Raw genomic sequence first — 9,540 nt, forward strand, 5'->3', positions numbered from 1 at the left:
CTCTTCATACTTGTTTGTTTGTTGTGTGTGTGTGTGTCTGTGTGTGTTATTTGGGTGAAAGCTTACAGAGCAAATTTATTTTCCATACAACAGGTCATACACATTTTGTTTCATGACATTGATTGCAACTCCCATAATGTAACAGCTCTCTTCCCACTTCCTCCCTGTAGTTGTTACCTTTTCCATGTTCTTCTTTCCTATGCATTCCTGCCCTCTGAGCTCTCTACCTATGCAAATACTATGCTTCGGATCTCCCATGGTTGATTGTTCTAAGGCGTGTAACTACCTACTATAATTGTTCACCTTGTAGGCCTATTATTTGATTGGCTTTAAGCCACAGGAATGAGTTCAATTCCAGGCCTGAGGGTGATTAGGGGCTGTAGTCTCGAGGGTTTCACCAGTCACTATCAGACCAGTAAGCCTGGTCTTTTTTTTTATGATTTTGAGTTTTGTTCCACATTTTTCTCCCACTCTACCCAGGATCTCCTACTTTGATCCCTTTCCAAGTGGTTGGCAGTGGTAGCCGAGCACCATCTGGTCTCAGGGTCATATAGGCTGAGGTTCACATGGTCCACTAGTCCCTTGGACTAATTGTTTCCAAGCGTCTTTGATTTTCTTCATTCTTCTTTGCTCCAGACAAGGAGAAACCAATTGTTGCATCTTACATGGTCACTTGTAAGGTTTTAAAACCCCAGTTGCCACTCACCAAAATGGGATGATGTAGAATGTTTTTGTGTAGTATATTACACCCATTGAGCTTGATGTCCTCTACAACCATGGTCCTGAACCCGCAGGCCCTGTGACTTGACTCACTCCCTCAAGGTGTTTGGCTCCAGCTAAGAAGTTCTCATAACTTTGCCCCATTAGTTCTATCATATATACCTAAGGCACTTGACTGCTAAACCAGAAGTCTGGCGGTTCAAACCCACCAGCCATTCCTTGGAAGGAAGGTTGGGCAATCTATTTCCACAGTGATACCACCTCGGAAAACCCAAGGAAGGGTCACTATGAGTTGGGTATGACTTGACAACATATAACAACAACAACAAATAGCACATGCAAACATTTGTGGAGAAATATCTGTCAAACCTATATATAGTCATGGGTATGTTCCCTTTCACCTACTCATACCTGATCATTTAGCCTGTCTGCCTATGTATCCACCTGTAAATTAATGTTTGTTAATACTGATACTGCAGTATTTTGCATATAAAAGTATTTACCTTTGTTGTTTGTAGCTCTTGTCTTTGCACTTGTTTTAATGGGTAAGGTCTAAGGGAGCTTCAAGGAGCCTTGGTGGCACAGTGGTTAAAATCCTCAGCTGCAAACAGAAAGGCTGGCAGTTTGAACCCACAAACCACTCTGTAGGAGAAAGATGAGGCAGGAGCTCTGGTGGTGAAATGCCTAAGGCACTTGACTGCCAACCAGAAGACTGATGGTTCAAACCCACCAGCCACTCCTTGGAAGGAAGGTTGGGCAATCCACTTCCATAGTGATACGCCTCGGAAACCCAAGGAGGGGTCACTATGAGTGGGATACAACTTGACAGCAGTGCGTTTGGTTTGTTTGTTTTTAGGTGATTCCAATGTGCAGCCAAGATTAGGAACAACTGCCTCAGGCAAAGGTAATGCAGTGGTTAAGGAGCTTGGCTGCTAATGAAAAGGTCAGCAATTCGAAACAACCTTTGGTTTTTGGTTTCAGCCTTGGGTAAATCTCAAAATCTGAGACATAGGCAATGGCAAGATTTGGCACTCAGCAGTTCAGCTAATGAGAAGCTAGTTCTAGAAGACAAGTAAGAAGCAGGCTGAGAACAAGTCCTTAAAATTCCCCTATTTTAATATTAAAACAAGGTCATTTTTCTCTTGGGGATATGAAGGTTAATTTTTAGGTTTGGCCAGGATTATTAGCAGCTGATGTTCTCTAAGCAATCTCACTCCTAAGTATATGTGACATTTGGAGCTGTGTGTCAACTTGGCTGGACCACAATTCTGTGTGGTTTAAGCAATTGTGATGTGGGTTGTTCCAATTATGGGATCAGATGTATATGTTTTGAGCAGCCAATCCATTGAAAGGGAGTTTCCCTAGGGGTGTGGCCTGCTTCCAGTATATTTATGGACATCCTGGGAAAAGAGACACTCTTCTGTGGATGGGGATTCTGTTGTGCTGCCTACAACCATCCGTGAGTGAACAATCCAACATTCAGCCTGGAGATCTTGGATTCATCATTGGTTGGAGTCAACAGCCAGTATACTGCCTGCCAACCTTGAGCTCCTCAGCCCCTGTAGCTGTGTGAGTCAGGAAAAGCCTCCAGCTTGATGTTTGATCCAAGAACTTGGGACTTGCCAGTTTCTATAAATGTGTGACCCATTTTCCTAAGATAAATTTTTCTTTCTCTCCTTATATAAACTTTACTGGTTTTATTTCTCTAGAGAATCCAGTCTAACATGTTTGGTACCGGGAGTGGTTCTAGAGAGACAAAATCATATGGATGGGCTTCCTAAATTGGTTCTCCAATTTTATTAATCATAAAGGCACTGATGACCCTGCCTCCATTAGTAAAGAGGGCCCTGCTAATCCGTGGCATGAGATGGCAACATTAATATGCAAAATAGCACCAACAATAGATCAAGTACTTGTGAGAAGTGAGGCTCTGTGTGATTGCGTATTTGATTCTCTTCTGCAATTTTGTCAGCATGAGGAGTATAAGGAAGCTGGTTGGTTGGTCCTACTTATGCTAGACAAAGTGATGAAAGAGCAAGATGAGCTCAGGGCTGCTGAGTCACAGCTTAAGCACCATACAAAAGACCTCAATGTTTCCAGTTGTGCTCTGAAAGAAAGCCTTATTTCTGCTAGTAACAGCTGATATTGCTGAAAACCAAACCCAGAGTCTTATTGTAAGGGTAGCTGAATTGCAATGCCAATTAAATTACCAACCCAGAATGGTATCTGAAGTTAAAGTGAGGGCATTGATTGGGAAAAAATGGGATCCTGAAACCTGGAATGGGGACATATGGGCAGACAGTCAGGAAGATCAGGATATGGAGCCTGTAAATTCTGTTGAATCCCTCCCATATGAAGGGATTACTGTAAAACCATTATCCCCTCCACTTCAGTTTGATGGGATTAACCCAACTGTTCCTGCTGGGTCATTGCCTGAGGCAGAGGCCATGGAAGACATTGCTGAATGTTCTCAGGAACTGCCCCAACCATGCATTGTTGCTGCTAGACCTATGACTAAAGTTAAGTCCAAGTGAGCCCCAAAAAGTGAAATACAAAGTGTAACTGAGGAGGTGGCATGCTACATCTGAATAGACCTACTATTGCTAACATGTACAAACAGAAACCTGGAGAATATGTATAGGAATGGCTACTGAGGGTGTGGGATAATGGTGTAAGGATAACATTGGATCAGTCTGAGTTTATTGATCTAGGGCCACTGAGTACAGATTCTTCATTCAATGTTTCAGCTCAAGAGGTTAGGAAAGAACCTAATAGTTTATTTGGTTGGCTTACTGAAGCATGGATTATGTGGTGGCCTACCTTAAGTTAAGTTGAAGTACCAGACCTGCCTTGGTATACTGTAGAAGAAGGTATCCAGAGGCTTAGGGAAATTGGCCTGTTAGAATGGATTTATCAGATTAGACCCCTAGAGCCAGAAATGGAGAGTCCAGAAGACACACCTTTCACCACTACGGTGAGGAATAAATTTGTGAAGGGAGCTCCAGCATCCTTAGACTGCTGTGATTGCTATTTTATGTAAGCCAGATTTGACAGTGGGAACTGCCCTAATTGAACTAAGACACTTAACTATGATGGGGCTAATTGCACCGCATGGTAGTAGGGGCCAAGTGGCAGCAGTTAATTGACAAAGGCAAGGTGGGTATGGTTACCATAATGGACAGCAGAGTTGGAACAGTAATCAGAATAGTCTGACTCACGTGGAATTATGGCACTGGCTACTTGCTCATGGTGTTCCTGGTAGTGAAATACATGGCAAACCTACTAAGTATTTACTTGATCTGTATAGACAGAATTCTAGCTCACGTGAACAGCAGCCTAGATTGAATCGCCAGAATAGAGTCACGGCCTCTCAATCAATTCCCAGACTTGAGTCAGTTTACAGACCCACAACCCCTTGAATGAAGAGGAGGCTTGGTCCCTTTGAGGAAGGACCCCACTACATTGCCAAAAGTCTATAATGTCAATATTCTCCCAGGCTTCCCTAAAGGGATCTGAGGCCTTTTGCAAGAGTGACCATTCACTGGGGAAAAGGAAATAATCAGACTTTTTGGGGATTACTGGACACTGGCTCTGAACTGACACTAATTCCAGGAGACCTAAAGCGTCATTGTGGCCCACCAGTCAGAGTGGGGGCATATGGAAGTCAAGTTATTGATGGAGTCTTAGCTAAGGTGCATCTCACAGTGGGTCCAGTGGGTCCCCAAACCCATCCTTTAGTGATTTCCCCAGTTCCAGAATGCATAATTGGAATATATATACTGAGTGATTGGCAGAATTCCCACATTGGGTCCCTGACATGTGGAGTAAGGGCTATTACGGTAGGAAAGCCAAGTGAAAGCCATTAGAACTGCCTCTACCTACAAAAACAGTGAACCAAAAGCAATACCGCATCCCTGGAGGGGTTGCAGAGATTACTGCCACTATCAAGGACTTGAAGGATGCAGGGATGGTGATTCCCACCACATCCCCCATGCTAAAGGGGCAGGGAGGCCAAATCTTCTGACCTCCTCTAACCCCACAAGAGGAAGACAGAATCACTATCAGTAGCCCAAGGCCTATTCCTGCAAGGCCAGACATGCTGCCTCCCTCCAGCCCTTTCACCAACCTTGACACAAACTGTTCCTCCCGCAGCACTCACCGCCTTTCTGCTAGGTTCAATAATTCACTGCAGTGGCCACACAGAACTCACAGATTATGGAGTTTATTAGGGAAGCACCAGGCTACGATTCAAGTTCAGGAAAAACGCTCAGTCTCTCTCAGCCCGCCATCTCTCAGCCAACAGTCTCTCACAGTCTCTCTCCCAGCAGTGTGTGTCCCTCGGTGTCTCAGTCAGCAATGTGAGTCTCTTGTGTCTCTTTCCCAGCAGCGTGTGTCTCTCAGGAGCATGTCCCTCTTTCAGCAGCACATCCTTCACAGCCAGCAGTCAGAGAGACTTATTCTGCCTCTAGGATGCCTCCTTTTGAGCCTGGGAGAGTGGCCAAACTAACCAATCATAACATCAGAATTCTAAGCACCTGAGAGACAGCGAACATCCCAGAACATTGCTTTGTGCCACAGCTCAACACAAATACCCCAGGTGGACAACTTTAGCAATCAGGAGCTCCTCAGTTGCTCATAGCAAATCCCATCTTGGGGTTTACAAAGACTTATGGGTAGAAAAGCCACACTAAGTAATTTGCTACACCACACCCCATTTAATTCACCTATTTGGCCTGTGCAAAAAAACAGATGGATCTTGGAGAATGACAGTAGATTATAGTAAACTTAATCAAGTGGTGACTCCAATTACAGCTGCTGTTCCTGATGTGGTTTCATTGCTTGAGCAAATTAGTACATCTCCTGGTACTTGGTATACAGCTATTGATCTGGCTAATGCCCTTTTCTCAATACCAATTCCAAAGGACCATCAGAAGCAGTTTTCCTTCAGCTGGCAAGGCCAACAGTATATTTTCACAGTGCTTCCTCAGAGGTATATCAACTCCCCAGCACTATGTCATAATTTAGTCCTCAGGGATGTGGATTGCCTTTCCCTTCCACAAGACATCACACTGGTCCATTATATTGATGGCATTATGCCAACTGGACCTAGTAAGGAAGAAATATTGATGACTCTAGACTTATTGGTGAGACATATGTATGCTAGAGGTTGGGAAATTAACCCAACAAAAATTCAGGCACCTTCCACCTCAGTGAAATTTCTAGGGATCCAATGGTGTGGGGCATGTCGAGATATTCCTACTAAAGTGAAGTATAAGTTATTGTATCTTGCTTCCCCCACAACTAAAAAGGAGGCACAACATCTGGTGGGCCTCTTTGGATTTTGGAGGCAACATATCCCTTCATTTGGGTGTGTTGCTGTGGCCTATTTATCAAGTGACTCGGAAAGCTGCTAGTTTTGAGTGGGGCCCAGAACATCAGAAAGCTCTGCAATAGGTTCAGGCTGCCATGCAGGCTGCTCTGCCACTTGGGCCACATGATCACAAGGACAAATATTGCATGGCATCAATTTTATAAAATGTCAAGAATAGATATACACACAGAAAGCAATGCTCTTTAATGGTTATCAGGGATGGGAGAAGAAGGTCCAGTGCTGCAGTGGTTAAAGTGCTAGGCTGCTAACCAAAACTTCAGGAGTTGGAATCCACCAGCCATTCTATGGGAGAAAGATGAAGCACTCTGCTTCCATAAAGATTTACAGCCTTGGAAACCCTATGGGGCCCTTCTACTCTGTCCTATAGAGTCATTAAGAGTCGAAATTGACTCCAAGGCAGTAGGTAGGTAGGGAAGGGAAGTGGAGGGAGGGGAAATCACTTACTAAATGGTAGACACCTATTAATTCTGGTGGTGGGAAAGGAAATACACAATATGAGGAATGTCAGGACAACTTGACCAAGGTAAATGAATACACTGAGAGGCATGCAAGAATAAAGGACAACTATGGTAAATACTACAACATATACAACTTTGCAACAACAGTAATAACAAGTGAAAAATATGTGAATAGTTACATAGGTAGATATGTAGGCTAATTATATGGGTGTGTGAAGGCATGTGGGAGTATATATGTATGCACATACAGGTATTTGTGGGAATATGTATGTACATGTTTGTATGTGCTCCATACATATTCATATATACTATAAAGCAAATAGGGGATGCAAGGATATTTCCTAGACATACCCAAACACCTTATAGGATTGATTTACTGGGTTTGAAGGCTCAGGACCATAGTCTCGTGGGACAACTAGATCAATTGGCATAATTTAGTTCATAAAGATAATGTTCAATATCCAAGCTTGGTGTCTGGGGTCTTAAAAGCTTGCAAGTGGTCAAAGGAGAATGAAGGAAACCAAAGACTCAAGGAACAAATATGTCCCCAGAACTAATGCCCCATGTGAACTATAGCCTCGTGAAGCCTGAGATCAGAAGAACTAGACAGTGCCTGGCTACCACTTCCAACTGTTCTGACCAGAGAAACATTAGAAGGTCTCAGTTAGAATTTGAGAGAAATGTAGAATGAAATTCAAATTCATAAAAAAGACCAGACTTACTGAACTGATAGAGACTAGAGGAACCCCCAAGACTATCATCCAAAGATACTCTCTTAACCTGCAACTGAAGCCACTCCCAGAGGTTACCTTTCAGCCAAACAATAGATTGCCCTATAAAATAAACAGTAACTCCCATGAGAAATGTGTTCCTTAGAACAACAAATTATACCAGACCCAAAAGTCAACATTAACACAAAAGCAAAGATGAGAGGGCAAGGAGGGAGGGGGAGAGATACTGAATGGATGGAAATGGGAAGGTTGGGTGGAAATAGAGTGCTGACATATTAAGGGGATTGTAATCAATGTCACAGAACAATTTGTGTATGATTTGTTAAATAGGAATCTAATTTTGTGTGTAAACTTTCACATAAAACGCAGTAAAATATTCATTAAAAAACAAGAAAAAGAATTTGTTACCATTGGAAGTACTTATTACATCAACTCCTTGCTCTAAAAAGTCATATTTAAGGGGAAAGAATTAGGCATTTACCTGGCCTTCTTGGAGGAACTCTAGTTTATCTCCTATAGATGAAGAAAAGCTCATCTTTACAGAAGAATGTCAGCTAATATACGAGGAATGAATGATAGAATTAGGAAATCACCATTTTGAGATCCCCCCAATTAAATTACTAAGTCAGAAAATAAATTTTAAAAGTTAAAAAAAAAAAACAGGAACTGTGTCAGGAAACAATAATCAGTGATACTAAAATCTTTAGGTGAGAGGTTATTAGGGAAAATGACCACCACATGGTGCCGAAACATCACACACACACACATACACACACCCCACAGATTTCTCATTAATTAAAACCCAACCAAACCAACTGCCAGGGAGTTGATTCCAACTCACAAAAGGGAAAATTAAATGAAGAGTTCTAACAGCCATCACCTTAACAATCTGATCATATGTAACCTCACGGTTGTTGTTAGATGCTGTCGAGTTGGTAATAACTCACAGGGATCCCATACACAACAGAACAAGACACTGCTTGGTCCTGCATCATACGCACAATCATTGTTATGTTTGAGCCCATTGTTGCAGCCACTGTGTCAATCTATGTCCTTGAGGGTCTTCCTCTTTTTTTTTTTGCTGATCCTTAATTTTACTAAGAGTGGACAATTGACACTTTGTGCCTCTTGATGAGATGTGACTTGAAGTACATAGCATCACTTATAACCATTCTTATGAAAAATGTTTTAACACCTAAATCTAATCAAGCCTCAAGACCTAACCTCAAGTTTAAAAGAAATTCAGGGAATGAAAGGAGGAGTTAACCATCACCTTAGGGAAACAAAACTTCAGGTTTGCCCAGGATTGAGAGGTTTCCCAGGATGCAGGCCTTTCAATGGTAATACAGGAGAGGCCTGGGCAAACTAGGATGGTTGGTTACCCTATAATCAGATAAGGTGGGGGCAGATATGGTCTCCAAAGAATCAGTGCTATGAAAACAAAACAATGGGGAGCCTATTCTAGGTTAAAGGAGACACAAAGGAGCCCTGGTGGTGCAATGGTAAAGTGCTCAGCTGCCAACCGAAAGATCAGTAGTTCAGTGCCACCCAGCAGCTCTGCAGGACTGGTGATCTGCTCCTCCAAAGTTTACAGCCTAGGAAATGCTATGGGGCAGTTCTACTCTGTCACACGGACTCGCTATGAGTTGGAATAGATTTGATGGCACACACAAAAAAAGAGAAAACAACAAAATGCAACATGTGAACCAGCCATAAAAGACATTTGGGGGACAGCTGGGGAAATCTGAATAATATAGAGTAGTGTTACTCAAAGTGCTGTTCCATAAATGTAAATCAAATATATCACTCAGCATACCATTTAGTTCAGCTGACATTTTGTTTTGTTTTGTTTTTGGTAACAAGATCTTCAAGTGAAGAATGCGGTACACTGATACACATTCTGGGCCAAGCACCTTATCTCAGTGTGAACCATCAGGCAGTCTGTAGACCACACTTCAGGTAGCACTGGACTAGATATTAAATATTAGTGAAGATTGCTCAGGCACTGTTCATTTTCTTAGCTGGACTTACTATGGTTATGTAGAAAAATGTTCTTATTCTTAGAAAATGCAAAAACAAAAGAAAAAAAACTCACTGCCATCGAGTCAATTCGACTTATAGAGACCCCTCTTTGCGTTTCCGAGGCAGTATCACTACGGAAGCAGTATCACTACGGAAGTAGATTGCCCAACCTTCCTTCCAAGGAGTGGCTGGTGGGCTTGAACCGCCAGCCTTCTGG

This window comes from Orycteropus afer, unplaced genomic scaffold (assembly GCF_000298275.1).
Source record: "Orycteropus afer afer isolate SDZICR_OR568_19922 unplaced genomic scaffold, OryAfe1.0 scaffold00327, whole genome shotgun sequence".
Lineage (NCBI taxonomy): Eukaryota > Metazoa > Chordata > Mammalia > Tubulidentata > Orycteropodidae > Orycteropus > Orycteropus afer.